Source organism: Macrobrachium nipponense, chromosome 24, assembly GCF_015104395.2.
Source record: "Macrobrachium nipponense isolate FS-2020 chromosome 24, ASM1510439v2, whole genome shotgun sequence".
NCBI classification, from domain to species: Eukaryota; Metazoa; Arthropoda; class Malacostraca; order Decapoda; family Palaemonidae; genus Macrobrachium; species Macrobrachium nipponense.
In genome coordinates, this window is record NC_061091.1 from 8,840,524 (window position 1) to 8,862,415 (window position 21,892).

Consider the following 21,892-nt stretch of genomic DNA (forward strand, 5'->3'; position numbering starts at 1 on the left):
ATGCATATATATATAAAGGTAAAGGTATTCGCCACGAAGGAAAGATAACCAACGGAGTAGCTGCGAGATCTTTCGACTCAACGTCCTTAACTTAGGACGTTGAGTCGAAAGATCTTGTTGCAGCTACTCCAGTGTTTCACTTTCCTTTGTGGCTTTTATACCTTTATTTATGCATTTATCACGTTCCAAACTTTCGTGATTCAGTTATACATACATACATACAAAATATATAGTCATATATATATATCATATAATACATAATATCATATATATATATATATACTATACATATATATATATATATATATATATATATATATTAAATAATTATATATACATATATATATATATATATTAATATATAATATTATACACTCACACAATTATATATGGATATATATCTGTGCACAAACTGACCAATAATGAAACATATTCACGTCCACTAACCATGATAAACACTAAACCGAAGAAGACAAAGAAGCGAAACCTATTCCCCCAAAATCTACAAAGAAACAATTTACACCTTCAGTTTTAAACGAAAACTAACACCCTCATTTACCCACTCCCCATTTAAAATCCTCAATTAAACCAATAAACCTCATTTCAACACCCGTCACCCAACCCCCCAAGTAAGGTCCTGGTCCTTGAAAAGGGGCAACGGCCTGACAACTCCTTGCTCTCTCTCTCTCTCTCTCTCTCTACGTCACAGACCCTATCTAGGGCGCATGCGTAACATGCAGCAGCAGACGTCTCCAGAGAGCAAGGTAACACACTCTCTCTCTCTCCAATTCCACCTTTTGGCTTCAATTGCATAAACTGCATAGGAAGGTAGAGCCGCCAGTGTACCTCATGCGGTGCACTGTAGGCATTACTTAAGATTCTTGCAGCGTCCCTTGGGACCCTAGCTGCAACCCCTTTCACTCCTTTTACTGTACCTCCGTTCATGATCTCACTTTATTCCATCTTACTTTCCACCCTCTCCTAACAATTGATCCAGAATGCAACTGTGAGGTTTTCCTTCTGTTACACCTTTCAAACCTTTTACTGTTCATTTTCATTCCAACGCAGAATGCCGTCATTTGTCCCAGTGTTTTGGAGTTCGGCCTAAATTCTATATAAAAATCAAATTCAAATCTGCATTAACCTTAATGGGTTCCCCGTGAGACGTGTTAAGTCTGAGTTCTCCACCCACCCACAATCCCGGGAGGGGGGAGAGGGGTTTAAGTTTAGGGGCACTGCTGATTCAGTGGAAGGGCGTGTAAGGAAATTTTAAAATTAAGCTACATAGATATGAATTAAAATATACAAATATACGCATATATATAAAATATATATAATTTACATATATGTATGCATAAATATAAAATATATGAAAATGTAAATACACACCACACACATATACATCTCAACTTAATTCTAAACTGTAGTGTTTATATATATATATATATATATATATATATATATATATATATATATATATATATATAGATAGATATATATAATATATATATATATATATATATATATATATATATATATATATAATATATATATATATATATATTATCGCACAATACCCAAAACTGCTTCAAATGAATTATAGATTAAAGTGCCTATGAAAAAGCAGAGTGCCAAGTTTATAAGCCAAAGCAAGTGCCAGACTACACACTAACTACTCACTCTAATCAATGGAAGCCTTCATAACCGAGCAGGAATCTCGATTCGGTCCTCGTCAATGCCTATTTTATAATAATAATTCACCCGAGGAGATGCGATCGGCCTTTATTATTACCTAATGGAGGTAGTGACGTCTCTCGCTCGTTAATATGTATTATATATATATATATAATATATATATATATATATATATATATATATATGTGTGTGTGTGTGTGTGTGTGTGTGTGTGTATATATATATATATATAATATATATATATATATATATATATATATATATATATATATATATATATATATATATATATATATATATATATATATATATACTATACAAATACTGGTAATCTTCTTAGGCACGTAGATATGGTAATTCAGTTGTATTCCACATAGGAAAATGAAATTGCTATGTCTCAGAAAATGCCCAAATTTTCGTCCTCCAATGGACCTCTTCTTGGAGTGTTTATTGAATAAACGCTCCAAGAAGAGGTCCATTGGAGGACGAAACTGTTGGGCGTTTTCTGAGACATACCAATTTCATTTTCCTATGTGGAATACAACTGAATATATTATAGATATTCATATATATACAATTTACACATATCTATATATGATAATAACATTATGTTTTACCAGTTACTTGAATGTAATTCTGCCCACTTTTGTCGACAAATAAAGCAAACATACCCTTAAGAGTTACATTTGTATAACAAAGAAGCGCAAGAGGCATTGCTTTAACAAAGCACCTAGCAGAGCCTTTGCATTCGTGGGAAAACGTGACCAGGATTACCACGCCCCCTTAGAAACTAGCTGAAATAATAGTTTACAAGAAAGGTCATAGAGACGCATTTCTGAAGCAAAGCCTTTAAAACAATTCCTGAAAATACAGTGAAAATTCATTTAGAATACAACACCATGGAATATCAATTTCACAAACTCTAATTTCGTTTCACAAAGCAACTGCTCATTTGACAAAATGATTACAACAGGATGTTTATCCAGTACAGACTGCTGACACAGCAAATTGTCATCGCCTTGATTTTTCTATGTATTTGTTAACCAGTTCAAGTGACCAGCTAAGAGACGTTTCTGCCCCACGCACTGGATAGCCAGTTCCGATAACCAGCTCTTACCAGATTCCTTCATCGTCCTTTTCAGGACACTAATCCAAGACGAAGCGGATAAAGAAGGAGAGAAGGAGAAAATAGCAACAGCTCTCTTACACTTTGCCTTCTCTCCTGCATCGACTATGAGAGAGAGAGAGAGAGAGAGAGAGAGAGAGAGAGAGAGAGAGAGCAGTCCCGGAAGCAAGTCTGAGTTCCCTATTAGTTGCTGTCGACTTTTGAAAGTAATTTACCGTATCTCTGCCTGCAGCAGGCGCCGACGGAGAGGGAGGCCGCTATACCACTCAAGGGTATTGATTTCTCATCTTCCATTAAACGTGCTCTGCTAACCCTTTCTCTCTCTCTCTCTCTCTCTCTCTCTCTCTCTCTCTCTAAATCTAAATTCCCTTTTCCTTATTCATTTTTCTCTCTCTTAATGCGATAGTAACTGAAATGTCCTAACTCATCATATTACCTCTCTCTCTCTCTCTCTCTCTCTCTCTCTCTCTCTCTCTCTCTCTCTCTCTCGATATGTTTAAACACACACACACACACATATATATATATATATATATATATATATATATATATATATATTATCTTAATGCTTAAACACACCCTCCCTTTGAATATGTTTAACCATACACACACACACACACACACACACAGTCAGTCTCTCTCTCTCTCTCTCTCTCTCTTCCTATAGAATGATTAAAACATGTGTTAACTCATTTTCGTTCCACGATAATCACTTCTAAATCACAGGTAACATCCGAGGCGAAAATAATTAGCCGTAAGCACCTGACCTTCACCTGCGCCTAAGTGAAGATTTCGAGTCGTGCTAATTTTCTCTAATGAGATGCAAGTGTTTGTTCGAGAGAGAGAGAGAGAGAGAGAGAGAGAGAGAGAGAGAGAGAGAGAGAGAGATAATGTGTAAATATTTATTCTAGATGTAATGCGAGGGCCTTGTTCTGAGAATGTTCATCAGTAAATTATTCTTAAGAGGATACAACTTGAGCCTCTCTCTCTCTCTCTCTCTCTCTCTCTCTCTCTCTCTCTCTCGCTCTCTCTCTCTCTCTCTCTCTCTCTCTCTCTCTCCGTAAGTGTTCGTATATAACGTAAAAGATTTAGAATCACCTAAACACTGCAGGATCTACTTCCCATTAGGCCATGCTACAAATACGTCTGAGAAACAAATGCTATAATGTAGTTAACATATATAAAAATATTAATGTTTATAAAAAAACTGATTATTGAGTACGTACCTAATCCAGCACGTTAGGAATTCGAAGTACGTAAGTTATTATCCTTCTCCCTCTCCATCTTATTTACTCGTTCCGTAAATGACCTTTGACCCGGGTATCTACATCTGGTCAAAATACCCACTCAGACAGTTGCAAGCTGAAACGAAATCAACGTCTGTAAGTTGACGTGTTTACTTAAGCTTTCAATTATTGAGATTTTTTTAAATATTATTTTAAGAAATATTGAAACACCATTTTGCAGTTTTAAAAACCTGGCCATTTAGATTTTAAAGTTATTCATTTATAGCAATAATGTTTCTGTTTTCAGTAACGTGTTTACTGAAGCTTTCATTTATTTCGAAATTTTTCACTATTTTAAGAGTAACTGAAACAATATCTTTCAGGTTTAGAACCTAACTATTAAAATAAAGAAAATAATGTACTTATAACAACAATATAATTGAAAATAAACAATAATACAAAATAACTTTTGAAGACACGGTAATAAACCTTATGTTTTACGTAACTACTTCCATAAAGAAAATATTAAACGATACATAACTCAAATTGGAGTATCGAATTTAGGCCAAAGGCCAACCGCTGGGACCTATGAGGTCATTCAGCGCTGAAAGGGAAAGCAGAGAGTAAAAAGGTTTAAAGGTGTAACAGGAGGGAAACCTTTTACACTAGCAGAGCCTACCTCAAGTAATGCCTACAGAGTACCTCGTGAGGTGTACTGATGGGAGACACACACACACACACACACACACCCGCGGGGAAACAAAGTCTAATACAAATCAGAACTGAAGACATTTCAGTCTGGCCTAATTTATCAGGTAACCAAATATTGATAGAACACGAAACAAGATTATCAACTTGTCGGCAGTCTTAACCAGTGTTTTATATAATCATCAAATCAACTTGTCGGCAGTCTTAACCAGTGCTTTATATAATTATCAACTCTTAGTTGATAATCAATACAAAGATTCTGTCTTAAAGTCGTTGACTTATTGTCAACCTACTGGTGAAATTATGAGATGAGTCACCAACATATTCATGACATTTGCTGTACTGTAGACGTTCCCCAACATGAGCACTAAGATTCTGTCTTAAAGTCGTCGACTTGTTCCTAATCTGTTGCCAATGTGTTTGACATGTTTTGCTGTAGTATAGAAGCACCTTAAGTTTGTCTGTATGGTGTTTTTATGTTGCATGGAACCAGTGGTTATTCAGTAACAGGACCAACGGCTTTACGTGACTTCCGAACCACGTCGAGAGTGAACTTCTATCACCAGAAATACACATCTCTAACCCCTCAGTGGAATGCCCGAGAATCGAACTCGCGACCACCGAGGTGGCAGGCCAAGACCTTACCGATCACGCCACTGAGGCGCTCAGAAGCACCTTAAGATGAGGCCTTAAGTCTGTCTGAAAATCAGCTTAGGAACATTCCAGCCCTTGACCTTCGACTTTGCAACGTAACTAAAAATGATTATTATATAAGTGGCATTAAATTTGTGAAAAGTTAATTATACTTAAAACTTAAGCTTAAACTCACGTTGCATTGCAAAAATCCTCTTAACAGAGCCCACTGTTGCCAGCGAGTAACGTCAAAAGTCAGCAGAAACCAAGTCACCTGGATTCCGTAAATGCCAATTACGAAACCATACTCAAAACCATAGTTATGATAAATCACGAATTCCAAGTCACAACAATATTTCATACCTATCCAAGTTTTTCCAGCTGATGACATGTTGAAATCATGTGCAAAAGAAAGGTAGACCTTCTACTGTCAATGTGGTTTTTGTCATTTTCATAATCAACATAACATCACGTCCATTGTCTTATATAGCCATGCTCAATGTACGTACAATGAACAGGATGTAGGCCTATATACTGTATGCAATATGCCTTCCCAATATCGGATTTTGAATGCTTCACTACACAATCAGCACACCATTCAAATATCAGATGGTGAATTTTTCTCCACATTGGTGAATTAACTGATACACCAACAAATTGATTGTCTTAAACTACTACTTCAGAGAATTAAAATAAAGAATTTAATTGTTCAGGATATTATGTGCAGTCACTGCGCACAAGAAAATTATGCTACGAAAAGTTGTTTTTCATAATTTTCTTGAGGTACACGACTTACTGATCACTAAATAGACCGATCTGATGGAAAATGCTGGCGCGGGAACAATTATGACCACCTACATTTAGCATATGATAGGCTAGATTTCTCCCTTCACTCTTTCTGACAGAAGAATAAACGATAACAGAATCAACAACAATCTAAGAGAGACCTTATCACAGAAAGCTTAAAGACTATAATCCTTTATCAAGTACCCTTCGTGACTCCGTTATCGACACTTGACTCATTTTCACAGATCTGCTGCGGATCGCTGACGTCGCTGTGACGTCACAATGTAAACAATGCAGCATCACGCGAAGCGGTGACGTCAGCGCTTACCTGTCAGTCCGAATTCCTTAGCAGCGCAGGAACTTGGATCCTTTGTAAGTAAACTATTGTAAGTTAACTTACAATAGGTTAGTTATTAGCCAACTTTTCTTCTATATCCTTCTTCAAAATAATCATTAGAATCTGCCAACCAATGTTCTATCGCATACTTTCTATTTTAAAACTTACGTTATAAAGTTGACTCACATAATCACATTAGTTATTAGTCAACTTGTCTTTGAACTTTCTCCAGACTTCCAGCGACATAAAATCGTGACTCAGACAACCGGAAGTACAGTTTCGGGTGATTCATCCCAAATCAAGGGATTAGGTAAACACAGGTTACTGACTCAGTAATAGTAGCTACATTACTTATGTATACCTGAGACACTGATAAGTAACTACTAAGAACTAATTTCTCTAAATCTGTAGATTACTTAGCTGATTTCTTTTAAAATCTTTTGTACTGCAGCGATTAATAATAAAATAATAATATAATAACAATAATAATAATAATAGAATAAAATAATAATAATAAGAATAATAAATAATAAAAGTAATAATAATGATAATACTAAACAGCATTCACATTAGAATAACAACTATGCTACTTTCCATATCCAATTAATATTAATAATAATCACTATCATTGGAACACGTTCCATGATAGTTCCTATATGAGAAAAAAATCTCTCTCTCTCTCTCTCTAAGCGCTAAAAGACAGTCACGAGAATCTATGATAAGCCCATTATTTACCACATTCCTTAGTCATGAAACATCACATTTTCATCGTAAAAGTTCATTAACGTGAGTCGGACGCCACGTCTGTGTGTGCGCGCGCGCGAACGCGCTGTTACTGGTATTATGCTCGTTTATGCAGAGGGATTATACTACACGTACGAATATATATATACATACATATACTACATATATATATATATATATATATATATATATATATATATATATACACATTCAGTGTTAACTAAATCAACTTCTGAACTAAATATCAGTAGAGGTTCTAACAGCAGAATAATTTAGTACAAATCCTATGGATTGGTTTGATCTCTCTCTCTCTCTCTAAGAAATTCTCAACTCCAAAAACGATAGCGAGTGGTGACAGGTAGAGTGATAATATAATCCAATATCTTCAAAAGTTATCATGAGAGATGGGCATAGGGTAATATCGTATTAGATTGCTCTGTGATAAGACACTAACCATATTCCTTAGTGCGAACAACAAAGAATACGATAAATAAATCAAATCTCTGAGGATTATCTTTGTTCTTTGTATATTTCTTGTATAATACTGGATAACCTCATCAAAGTCAGCAGGTCACAAAGATATAGTACGTACGGTATAAACGACTTTACCTCTTGATGTCTTTCAGGTACAAACTTCCAGCTCGCCAGTCATAGAGAACACTGCAATATCTCTCTTTCTCTCTCGTTACTGAACTCTTGATTTCGCCTGCCGGCTTAAACGTATTTATACCTTCATTTTCTATTGCTTTCTACTAATAAAACACTTCATAGAAAACGGTTCCCAGGGACCGTTTAAATAGATATTTAGCAAAGCAACACTAGTAATCTTTTAATTTGCTTGGCCCTGCGCAGCAACTGCTCTTGTTTCTTGGATATCCGTATATCCGTATTAGTACGTTATACGCTCTCTCTCTCTCTCTCTCTCTCAGGGAAACAAGAAAATCGACACATTGATTTCAAAAGTCACGTCATAATATCTCTCTCCCTCTGAACAAGTTTAAACCAAGAGGTCTCTCTCTCTCTCAACGAAATCGACTTCCTGACTTCAGAGCCTTCGTTTTTAATGCAAGAAGAAGATAAGCAACTTCCTCACCTGTTATTAAAAAGTATACTTAATTATCTCAAAGTAGACTTCATTGCTTAGACTAAGCCTTCACACGCCACAAAAAGGTTCACAGGAATTAAAAAAAAAAAAAATATCGAGTAATGTTAGAATATTATTAAAATGTCTCGAAAACCAGACAAGTCCAATTATCTCAGAGCTAAAAAGGTCCTTGTCTTGACGGGTTCAGAAATGCAATTATCGTCTATAATGCCAGAGAATATCGTGTCAATAGCGTTCACTGGCTTAAAACACCTGTGAACATCGTGTCAATAGTGTTCACTGGCTTTAAACACCTGTGAACATCGTGGCAACAGTGTTCACTAGCTTTAAACATCTGTGAACATCGTGTGAATAGTGTTCACTGGCTTTAAACACCTGCAAACATCATGTCAATAGTGTTCACTGGCTTTAAACACCTGCGAACATTGTGTCAAGTGTTCACTGGCTTTAAACAACTGCAAAAATCGTGTCAATAGTGTTCACTGGCTTTAAACACCTGCGAACATCGTGTCAATAGTGTTCACTGGCTTTAAACTCCTGCGAACCTCGTGTCAACAGTGTTCACTGGTTTTAAACACCTGTGAACATCGTGTCAATGGTGTCCACTGGCTTTAAACACCAGCAAACATCGTGTCAACAGTGTTCACTGGCTTTAAACACCTGCAAACCTCATGTCAACAGTGTTCACTGGCTGAACACTGGCTTTAAACACCTGCAAACCTCATGTCAACAGTGTTAACTAGCTTTAAACACCTGTGTACATCATGTCAACAGTGTTCACAGGCTTTAAACACCTGTGAACATCATGTCAATATTGTTCACTGGCTTTAAACACCTGCAAACATCGTGTCAACAGTATTCATAGGCTTTAAACACCCGCAAACATCGTGTCAAAACATGTTCACTGGCTTTAAACACCTGCGAACATTGTGTCAAAACAGTTCACTGGCTTTAAACACCTGTGAACATCGTGTCAATAGTGTTCACCGGCTTTAAACACCTGCGAACATCATGTCAATAGTGTTCACTGGCTTTAAACACCTGCAAACATCATGTCAATAGTGTTCACTGGCTTTAAACACCTGCAAACAACTTGTCAAATGGTGTTCACTGGCTTTAAACACCTGCGAACATTGTGTCAACAGTGTTCACTGGCTTTAAACACCTGCGAACATCATGTCTAGTGTTCACTGGCTTTAGACACCTGCGAGCATAGTGTCAACAGTTCACTGGCTTTAAACACCCGCAAACATCATGTCAATAGTGTTCATTGGCTTTAAACACCTGCGAACATTGTGTCAATAGTGTTCACTTGCTTTAAACACGTGAACATCGTGTCAATAGTGTTCACGTCCTTTAAACACATGCGAACATCATGTCAACAGTGTTCACTGGCTTTAGACACCTGCAAACATTGTGTCAATAGTGTTCACTGGCTTTAAACACCAGCAAACATCATGTCAATAGTGTTCACTGGCTTTAAAAACCTGTGAACATAGTGTCAATAGTGTTCACTGGTTTTAAAAACCTATGAACATCGTGTCATTAGTGTTCCCTGGCTTTAAACACCAGCAAACATCGTGTCAATAGTGTTGATTGGCTTTAAACACCTGCGAACATCACGTCAATAGTGTTCATTGGCTTTAAACACCTGCCAACATTGTGTCAATAGTGTTCACAGGCTTTAAACACCTGCAAACATCGTGTCAATATTGTTTACTGGCTTTAAACATCTGCAACCATCATATCAACAGTGTTCACTGGCTTTAAGCACCTGCAAACATCGTGTCAATAGTGTTCACTGGCTTTAAACACCTGCAAATATCATGTCAATAGTGTTCACTGGCTTTAATCACCTGTGAACATCGTGTCAACGATGTTCACTGGCCTTAAACACCTGCGAACATCGTGTCAATAGTGTTCAATAGCTTTAAAAACCTGCAAACATTGTGTCAACAGTGTTCACTGGCTTTAAACACCTGCGAACATAGTGTCAATAGTGTTCACTGGCTTTAAACACCTGCAAACATCGTTTCAAGTGTTCACTGGCTTTAAGCCGACGAAAAATCGTGCCAATTGGTGTCACAAGTGTTCAGGCTTTAAACACCTCCGCGAACATAGGTTCAATTTAGGTTCACTGCTTTAAACACCTGCAAACATCGTGTCAAGTGTTCACTGGCTTTAAGCACCGACGAACATCGTGCCAATGGTGTTCACTGACTTTAAACACCTGCGAACATTGTGTCAATGGTGTTCACTGGCTTTAAACACCTGCGAACATCGTGTCATTAGTGTTCACTGGCTTTAAACATCTGCGAACATCATGTCAATGGTGTTCACTGGCTTTAAACACCTGTAAACATCGTGTCAATAGTGTTCACTGGCTTTATACACCTGTGAACATCGTGTCAATATTGTTCACTGGCTTTAAACACCTGCAAACATCGTGTCAACAGTGTTCACTGGCTTTAAACACCTGCAAACATTGTGTAAATGGTGTTTGCTGGCTTTAAACACCTGTCAACATCATGTCAATAGTGTTCACTGGCTTTAAACACATGTGAACATTATGTCAATAGTGTTCACAGGCTTTAAACACCTGCAAACATTGTGTCAATAGTGTTCACTGGCTTTAAACATCTGCAAACATTGTGTCCACAGTGTTCAATGGCTTAAAACACCTGAGAACATAGTGTCAACAGTGTTCACTGGCTTTAAACACCTGCCAACATTATGTCAACAGTGTTCACTGGCTTTAAACACCTGTGATCTTTGTGTCAACAGTGTTCACTGGCTTTAAACACCTGCAAACATTGTGTCAACAGTGTTCACTGGATTTAAATACCTATGAACATCGTGTCAATAGTGTTTACTGGCTTTAAACAGCTGTGAACATAGTATTAAATGTTCACTGACTTTAAACACCTGCGAACATTGTGTCAGCAGTGTTCCCTAGCTTTAAACACCTGTGACCTTCCTGTCAACAGTGTTCACTGTCTTTAAACACCTGTGAACTTCCTGTCAACGTTGTTCACTGGCTTTAAACACCTGTGAATATCGTGTCAATAGTGTTCACTGGCTTTAAACACCTGTGAATATCGTGTCAACAGTGTTCACTGGCTTTAAACACCTGAGAGCATCGTGTCAACAGTGTTCACTGGCTTTAAACATCTGAGAACATCGTGTCAACAGTGTTCACTGGCTTTAAACACCTGTGAACTTCGTGTTAACAGTGTTCACTAGCTTTAAACACCTGTGGATTTCGTTTCAACAGCGTTCACTGGCTTTAACACCTTTGAATATCGTGTCAACAGTGTTCACTGGCTTTAAACACCTGTGAACATCGTGTCAATAGTGTTCACTGGCTTTAAACACCTGCAAATATCGTGTCTAGTGTTCACTGGCTTTAAACACCTGCGAACATTGTTTCAATTGTGTTCACTGGCTTTAAACACCTGCGAACATTGTTTCAATTGTGTTCACTGGCTTTAAACATCTGCGAACATTGTTTCAATAGTGTTCACTGGCTTTAAACACCTGTGAACATTGTGTCAATAGTGTTCACTGGTTTTAAACACCTGTGAACTTCGTGTCAATAGTGTTCACTGGCTTTAAACACCTGCAAACATTGTGTCAATAGTGTTTGCTGGCTTTCAACACCAGCAAACATCGTGTCAATAGTGTTCACTGATTTAAACACCTGCAAACATCGTGTCAACAGTGTTCACTGGCTTTAAACACCTGTGAACATCGTGTCAACAGTGTTCACTGGCTTTAAACACCTGTGAATATCAACTCAACAGTGTTCACTGGCTTTAAACCAAACCCCTGTGAACAGTTTGTGTCACAGTGGTTCACTGGCTTTTAAACGACCTGCAAACATCGTGGGTCTAGTGTTCACTGGGCGTTCAAGTTACCTGGCAAACATCGTGTCAATTGGTGTTTCACTGGCTTTAAACACCTGCGAAACATTGTTTTCAATAGTGTTCACATGGCTTTAAACAACCTTGCGAACATTGTTTTCAATTCGAGGTTCACGTAGCTTTAATACCTGTTGAAACATTTGTGTCAACTAGTGCTCACTGGCTTTTCAAACACCTGCCAACCAAATTGGGTTTGGGGTGGGGGGTCAATAGTGTTCACTGGCTTTAAACACCAGCAAACATCGTGTCAATAGTGTTCACTGGCTTTAAGCACCTGCAAATATCGTGTCAATAGTGTTCACTGGCTTTAAACACCTGCAAACATTGTGTCAATAGTGTTCACTAGCTTTAAGCACCTGCAAACATCGTGTCAACAGTGTTCACTGGCTTTAAACACCTGTGAAGTTCGTGTCAACAGTGTTCACTAGCTTTAAACACCTGTGAACTTCGTGTCAACAGTGTTCACTGGTTTTAAACACCTGTGAACATTGTGTCAATAGTGTTCACTGGCTTTAAACACCTGTGAACATTGTGTAAATAGTGTTCACTGGTTTTAAACACCTGTGAACATTGTGTCAATAGTGTTCACTGGTTTTAAACACCTGTGAACATTGTGTCAATAGTGTTCACTGGCTTTAAACACCTGTGAACATTGTGTCAATAGTGTTCACTGGTTTTAAACAGCTGCGAACATCATGTTAAATGCTCACTGGCTTTAAACACCTGCGAACATCGTGTCAACAGTGTTCCCTAGCTTTAAACACCTGTGAACTTCGTGTCAACAGTGTTCACTGTCTTTAAACACCTGTGAACTTCCTGTCAACTTTGTTCACTGGCTTTAAACACCTGTGAACATCGTGTCAACAGTATTCACTAGCTTTAAACACCTGAGAACATCGTGTCAACAGTGTTCACTGGTTTTAAACACCTGTGAACTTCGTGTCAACAGTGTTCACTAGCTTTAGACACCTGGGAACTTCGTGTCAACAGTTTTCACTGGCTTTAAACACCTGTGAACATCGTGTCAACCGTGTTCACTAGGTTTAAACACCTGAGAACATCGTGTCAACAGTGTTCACTGGCTTTAAACACCTGAGAACATCGTATCAACAGTGTTCACTAGCTTTAAACACCTGTGAACATCGTGTCAACAGTGTTCACTGGCTTTAAACAGCTGTGAACATCGTGTCAACAGTGTTCACTGGCTTTAAACACCTGTGAACATCGTGTCAACAGTGTTTACTGGCTTTAAACACCTGTGAACATTGTGTCAACAGTGTTCACTAGCTTTAAACACCTGTGAACATCGTGTTAACAGTGTTCACTAGCTTTAAACACCTGAGAACATCGTGTCAACAGTGTTCACTGGCTTTAAACACCTGTGAACATCGTGTCAACAGTGTTCACTGGCTTTAAACACCTGTGAACATCGTGTTATCAGTGTTCACTGCCTTTAAACACCTGCAAACATCGTTTCAAATGTGTTCACTGGCTTTAAGCACCGCTAACATCGTGTCACTAGTGTTCACTTGTTTTAAAAACCTTTGAACATCGTGTCAATAGTGTTTACTGGCTTTAAACATCTGCGAACATCGTGTCTAGTGTTTACTGGCTTTAAGCACCTGTGAACATCGTGTCAATGGTGTTCACTGGCTTTAAGCACCTGCGGACATCGTTTCAATAATGTTCACTGGCTTTAAACATCTGTGAACATCGTGTCAACAGTGTTCACTGGCTTTAAACACCTGTGAATATTGTGTCAACAGTGTTCACTGGCTTTAAACACCGGTGACTACCGTGTTAATAGTGTTCACTGGTTTTAAACACCTGTGAACTTCGTGTCAACAGTGTTCACTGGCTTTAAACACCTGTGAACTTCGTCTCAACAGTGTTCATTGGCTTTAAACACCTGCGGACATCGTGTCAATAATGTTCACTAGCTTTAAACACCTCTGAACTTCGTGTCAACAACTGGCTTTAAACACCTTTGAACTTCGTGTCAACAGTGTTCACTGGCTTTAAACACCTGTGAATATTGTGTCAACAGTGTTCACTGGCTTTAAACACAGGTGACTACCGTGTTAATAGTGTTCACTGGTTTTAAACATCTGTGAACTTCGTGTCAACAGTGTTCACTGGCTTTAAACACCTGTGAACTTCGTGTCAACAGTGTTCATTGGCTTTAAACACCTGTGAATATTGTGTCAACAGTGTTCACTGGCTTTAAACACCTGTGAACTTCGTGTCAACAGTGTTCACTGGGTTTAAACACCTGTGAACTTCGTGTCAACAGTGTTCATTGGCTTTAAACACCTGTGAACTTCGTGTCAACAGTGTTCATTGGCTTTAAACACCTGTGAATATTGTGTCAACAGTGTTCACTGGCTTTAAACACCTATGAACTTCGTGTCAACAGTGTTCACTGGCTTTAAACACCTGTGAACTTCGTGTCAACAGTGTTCACTGGCTTTAAACACCGGTGACTACCGTGTTAATAGTGTTCACTGGCTTTAAACACCTGTGAACATCGTGTCAAGTGTTTACTGGCTTTAAACACCTGACACTACATTGTCAATAGCGTTCACTGGCTTCTCCCATATTTGCCAGTGTCCATGGCCTATGCAAGTACCGAATCATTTTATTTTTCTGTGGGTTCATGTTACAGTAACAAGGGATTTCATGCACATATACACACACACGCACATACTTAAAAACACACACACACACACGACTAGGGTACAACGTTAAGGTAGTTTTACTGCACAGAGGATTCATCCATGAATCAGCTACCAAAACTGAATATGGCAGTAATAAATATTATTTCAATTCTCTAAAGCCCCTCCCTGTTACAGAACACCTCTTAAAGTATACAAAAATACACATATGTACACCGTTTAAATAAGAATATTTACGCACAAGCTAATAATGCCACAGTATCTGTGAATATTAAGTTTTTTTTCTCTAATTCTGTGTGAATATCAAGTTTCCTTGTAACTGCTGTTTCAGAGAATTTGTCCTGAAATTAGCCAGTGTTTCAGCTGCTGTTTCAGTGCTACTATTTCAGCCGCTGTTTCAGAGACCCTGTCCTGAAAGTAGCCGCTGTTTCAGAGACCCTGTCCTGAAAGTAGCCGCTGTTTCAGAGAAGCTGTCCTGAAACTAGCAGCTGTTTCAAAGAACCGGTCCTGAAATTAGTCGCTGTTTCAGTTCATGTTTCAGCTGTTTTTCCGAGAACCTGTACTGAAACTAGCCGGTTTCATTTGCTCCTGTTTCAGCCGCTGTGTCGAGAGATGCTGTCCCAAAATTATGCGACTCTCCATTTCCGTCGTCAGCAGCGGTGGGACGCGAAGCCGATGCTAATTTCGTTATCCGCTGACGCAGTAGGCAGCATCCATTACGGCCTGATGTTGGGACGCTCCTTTATCGAGGGTTCCAAATACGTACACAAAAGAAATGTATAGACCTTCACATACTGATTTTCAGCTATACATAACAAACTCGTAAGTAAACAAACTGAATTAAGTGATTTACACACAAATAAAATATATTCAAAATTTTCGGTTCTGTCTCAAACATTAGACAGTAAGAGTGATATATTATTATTAATATTATTTGCCTGCGATAGCCATTATAGATTGTCACACTGAGTTATTATTATTACTATTATTTTTTTCCGCATAAGGAAGATACAGTTAAAGGAACATTCGAACAAAAACACAAAAAGCCTACAATGTCAGCTTATGACAGCACACCAAGTAATCATGCAAGAGAGGTACTAACTCAAAGTTCTTCAATAGTACCACTGTAAATGTGTTCATTTACACAGAGAAACATTTTACGTCTACATAATACAACAAGCAGATTTCAGTCCTTATCAAAACAGGCGAGAAGCTCCGCCAAGAAAAGTGGTCCCAACGAGCAGCAACGAGAGGTAATGAATAATGACAGTAATATTCTCTAGCCGCTAGACAGTGCAGCTGGGTGCAGTGTGAATCACGCGTCCCTTGTCAGCTAACCAGTTTTCTCATTCCACGATAATTCTTCCTTTTGCCTAATATCTACCCGTATTAAAAGCGGATTTTAGTATTACATCATATCTGACTTGGATGAAAATAACTTCGTTACACAGCATATTGAGGATACAGTCAATCGTACGTCGGCCTAAGTAATGTTGATCCAGAACCTGCTTCCAAAAACCGCCATTTTAGACTCATGGTGCATCTTGTGATTCCAAAACATTTAAGACAAAGAAGCAGCTATGTAAATTAACACAATGTTTGTTACTGTCAACGCATTCCCGTTTTAAGGATTAAAAAAGCATATTTGTAGCTTATTTTGACATTTTTTTCTATTAAATTCAACTGCACTGAAGAAAATGCTGGAATAAAGCGAGATTAATCATCGGTCCCAACACTTTATTTATTTTATTAATAATAATTATCATTGCACTCTTAGCTTAGGCTGGTCATACTAACATAGGCCCAACCTCCAATTCCCAGTCCAGCACTGTGTTAGGAATCTGGATGAGGTAAGAATCCATGCGTTCCTACAGAAATTAACGTCAAAATGAGCACAGGCGGAAGTGTCGCTCGTGTTGCTTAAAATTAAAGCAAAACAACATGCACCAAAAAACACCCTTATGTTATTGAATTGTTTATTAAACTATCTACTTTATGTGAATGTCAATGATCGCATGAACAAACACACACACACACACAGTATATATATATATATATATATATATATATATATATATATATATATATATATATGTGTGTGTGTGTGTGTGTGTGTGTGTGTGTGTGTGTGAAAGACTAAACCTAAGAACTAAGAGGATACCACTTAGTCTTAAATATATGAGGATGAGAGAGAGAGAGAGAGAGAGATCGACCCTTGAGGTACGAGAGTGATTATGGGTTGCTGCTGAGTCACGAGATTGTTTTGGCTTAGTTAGGAGCTTCCTCTCTCTCTCTCCCTCCCTCCCTTCTTTCTTTCTTTCTCTTCACACTCTATCTTTAAATAGAGCTGCTGCTCTTCTTCCTCCTCCTCCTTTTTCTTCATCTTCCTCTTTCTTTTGCCATTTCTCTTGCCCAGAAATGCTCTTACATGTTACACTTTTTGAGGGCGGGGCTTCTCTCTCTCTCTTTGTGGCCCAGAATTCGCTCGGTTCCTATAGTCTTTTTTCCTCCTATTTATGGAACTCGTTAATATTAAAACAATTAATTTTTGGTGGCGTCAAAACTTTGTTTGGCTGACGACAAAGTTACATTAAATTATGCTACATTTTTTTAAACCTTTTTGCCGAAAAAGATTCATTACAATTTCCTGCTTAAAAGGACTGTGGGCATTCTAATCGATTACTTCCATAGACTGAATTTTTTTAAAAACTATTTACTTAGAGGATTGTGGACATCTTCATAAACAGATCGCCAACTCTTTGTCTTCACTGGCAAAGAGGAATGTTGTATGGACAAAGATGTGTCTATGGTCTGTTCAGATCGAATAAACTAAATATATTAATATACGAATAAGGGCATACAGAGTATAAGACTATAAGTGATAAATGATAGGACTCGAGGAACGTTAGCAAATCGACAGCGAGTGATATCAATTAATGTGTTATGTGTATCGTCTTAAACCCAGAGCAAAGTGCAAAAGTCGAAAACCAGGGCGAACTAAACCATTATTAAGGTCAGAGATTAGCCGAGTATAGGGACTAATGGAGAAATCGTGACCTCACACAGTGACCTCTTAGAAGATGTTACGAGTACTCATGACAACCGTTGAACGAAACGCATTGAAAAGTAGACCGTGAACAATAATGGAAAAGCGAGTCATTTCGACGAAAAATGAGAAACTGATATTGTCAATGGGCATCTAATGAAGAGCACATAAATACCGATCGTGCGAAAGGAACAGCAGCAGACGACAGGCATTTGTAAAAGGGCTGTCGAAATATGTGGCAGTGAGACTGCAGGCCTCCATAGTGATTTGTGAACTTATACAATTATGTACGAGTGCCCAGTGACTAAGGACAGATCTAAGTCCAAGTGTTGACTTATAATAAAAGTTACAAGTGTAAGATAGACTCGGTTCAATCACCGGAATCATATAGTTATAAGTGCCCTTTTAAGATAAACTCTGGTTTAATTACCCAGAATAATGAGGTGGAACTTTATAAGTATTCTAAGAGAATTATAAATGTAATTTAGGGAAACATATTTTATTTATAACTAATTTCTAAAACATTGTCACTAAGATACGTGACATCCAAGCACGATAGGTGAGTGCAAGCACGAATGTTACTGAGAACTGAAGGCCAACGAAACCCAACGAAACTTTTAAGAAGAGTTCTCACTTCCCCATAACATATGCACGGACAAATTTTTTGTGCTTGCAATGATATATATGTCTTTACTTTGAGGCACGTGTTTACTAAAAACCACATGTGTCTACCCTACAAAATTAAGTCTCGGTTAACAAACATGCGCCTACACAGACAAAAACCATGTTTCCGTTAACAAACATGCGTTTGCTATGATAAAAACATGTCTCCGTTAACACACATGGTCTGCAATGACATAAACACGTCTCCGTTAACAACATGCATCTGCAATGACAAAAAGATGTCACCGTTAACAAACATGCATCTGCAATAACAAAAGAATTGCTCCGTTAACAAAGCATGCATCTGCAATAACAAAAACATGTCTCCGTTAACAAATATGCGTCTGCAATGACAAAAACATGTCTGCGATAATAACAAACGTGTCTACATCAGTTCGCCAAGTCAAGGGAAGTTCCTTGAAACCTCTTTTTAAAGGACACAAGCAAAGTGATAAGCATGTTTACCCAAAGAGAAGGAGAGAGAATTATTGCAATGATCTCGCAGTAATTCTACAGATTCGCTTACAATGATCTCGATACGGATGACCTCACAGTCGTACTCATAATAGTTTGTTCTCAAATTGAACTAGAGAGAGAGAGAGTACGGACAGTGTACTCTGGTGAAAATATGTCAAGGGTATTGTGTACCATAGGTGTGCTGTTACTGACGTTTTAGCTCGAACTGAAACCCTACTAGCCATCTGGGATATGTATAAAGCAATGATCAGTATAATTTAGCGAAAAGAGTAGGCAACTAGCCTCAAAACTACACCCGAGCACAGCCTACTACCCTAGAGTATAGGGTACACTCTTAAGGTATAATACTACTACTGTTCTGAGGTACATTCCTAGCACTAACCTAGTACACAGACCTAGTATTAGCCTACTATCATAGAGCATAAGCCTAGGATATAGGCCTAGTATTATCCTATGGAATAGGTCTATTTACATTACAGCAGCCAAAGCACGCATTGTGACAGCTGTCTTGTATATGCACTAGGATAGTATAGGCTATGTTCAGGCAGATTTCATACCAATCTTTACACTATTATTACTTCACTATACGAAAACATATCAACAAACTAGAATCTCGCTTGAGAGAAAGCGCACACTGAATATCTAGATGAAGGTAAATCAACACCAAAGCTTTTTGACCCTCTCTTGCCATTAAGCAAACATGCGCGGATAATCTCATTTCATACACCTTCAATTCTTCTTTTCTCTGGTCATTCTTCTTCTTCTTCTTCTTCTTCACGGTAAAACTTACAGAGTATCCCAGCAGAGCCAAAAACAGTGAAAAGGCTTCTTTCTGTTCAAAAGCGGTTAAGTTGTCAAAAGATCACGAAAATGCACGTGACCTCCCAACGGGTAGACGAGCTTTGCAAGAGAGAAGGTCCACGTTGGAAACAAGGTTGAGTCATACCGTTGATGCCCAGTACTAAGAGAAATGAATGTATTCGGAATGATGCTTGCTCAGAGTCGAGTTCTGGCAACAAAATTAAAGAAAGTACGTGAGAATGGTGGTAAAGTAAAAAGCTAAAAAGAGTTGGATGTATCTATGAGCCGAAGGGATGCTATAAACACCCTTTAGTAACGACTACAGAGCACCACGTGAAGTGCACTGATGGGACTATCCTCCCACGTGGATAACATGAGTGGGGAACAAACAAAAACAACGTCCATAGAAGAAGAAGAAGAATAAGAAGAAGAAGAAGGCCTCGTGACGTCATCATTCAATTACTCTTTATCGAACGCGCAAGCACGCTCTTGCTTGGCCGGAAAGGGTTTGTTTTTCATCTGGAAAATGTCCTTTCCGCCCCTGGGAAACGACGTCGGTGTGCATATAGATCCAAGTTTTGTAACTGCCGAATAAATATGGACGGAATTAGTTTTTTTAAGTGTTTTATGGCAGTGGTTAAAAGTAATGGTAGAGATGATCATACTAAACCAAGCAATTACATACAAGAACTTTCCTATTTCATTCATTGACATAGTCATTCCAATAACCTTTCCTACATGACGCGGAATGTCAATACATACAATGATGAGCAGAATTCATGGTAAATATTAATAGTTTCTATTTCATTAAGTCTTATAAAAGCCTTTATGAGGGGCGTAAATGACTGGGTGTAAAATGTAAAATATTTGATAACTTATATATACAGGAAGAGAGAGAGAGAGAGAGAGAGAGAGAGAGAGAGAGAGAGAGAGAGTTTTAATGAGCAAATCATTACTCGTGTTGCTAAAAAGATCAAGAAAATGTCCATAAAGAACAAGAAAATGTAACTTAACGAGAGAGAGAGAGAGAGAGAGAGAGAGAGAGAGAGAGAGAGAGAGAGCCGCCTGGAAAGTTTTAATGAGCGCATACGTAACAATTCGTGCTGCTAAAAAGAGCAAGAAAAACGTGACTGAACGAGGGAAAAGGGGCAGCATTTGTACACGGAAGAAAAAAATTACCTCTTCAGAGGAAAAGAGCTTAATGATCCGACGACGAGGAAAAAATAAACTACCTCGCACAGGTAAAAGGAAACATAATGGACTCGTCGGAAGTTGAAGAAAAAAAAAAAGTGGGGGGGAAAGGGAGGTTATGAGGTGAAGAAATAAAATAGTTTCTCTTGAGCAACGAGAACAATTACGTAAATTGAGGAAGGAAGAACTTACATTTATATGAAATGAGGAAATATTATGAACTATAAGAGGTTGGGCGTATGTATGTAAGAATGTATACACACATATATACATATGTACGTGCATGCATATATATATATATATATATATATATATATATATATATATATATAATATCATATATATATATATATACATATATGTGTGTGTATATTTATGTACAACTAACGGTCCTTAACTACAAACTCCTATCATTCTATTTTATATACAATATGAAGAACTCAATATTTTAATTGTATGTATGTGTATGTATATATATAAATATATATAATCATAGTTATTCCCTCCAGATACTAATATAATAAATATCATATTTCCCCTAAAAGACAGCAAATTATAACAATAAGGAGAGATATTTGTAAGTCTTCAAACCTTTCAAGTCATCTCCTTATTAGGAGAGTCAACAAGCCTTCCCGGCCTCTCTCTCTCTCTCTCTCAACTCTTTTATGACGAGGGGACAGGTCTTTGCGTGGAATAGACAGTCTGTTACCCCAGTTAAAAAAAAAAAAAAAAAAAAACTGAAGAAATGTTATTCAT

At 37.8% G+C, this 21,892-nt stretch overlaps 1 protein-coding gene across 4 annotated transcripts in view; it reads right to left on the reverse strand.

Moving 5' to 3' along the window:
• The window catches only part of LOC135205425 (guanine nucleotide exchange factor for Rab-3A-like), a 246,901-nt gene that overhangs the window by 152,024 nt on the left and 72,985 nt on the right, over positions 1-21,892 (reverse strand). Inside the window, exon 1 of one of the 4 annotated variants that reach the window (XM_064235988.1) lies at positions 4,048-4,183. The exons of the other annotated variants lie outside the window; for them this stretch is intronic. The gene's annotated coding sequence lies outside the window, so the exon portion shown is untranslated. Of the gene's footprint in view, positions 1-4,047; positions 4,184-21,892 lie in introns of those variants that run through there. 4 annotated transcript variants of the gene reach the window in all.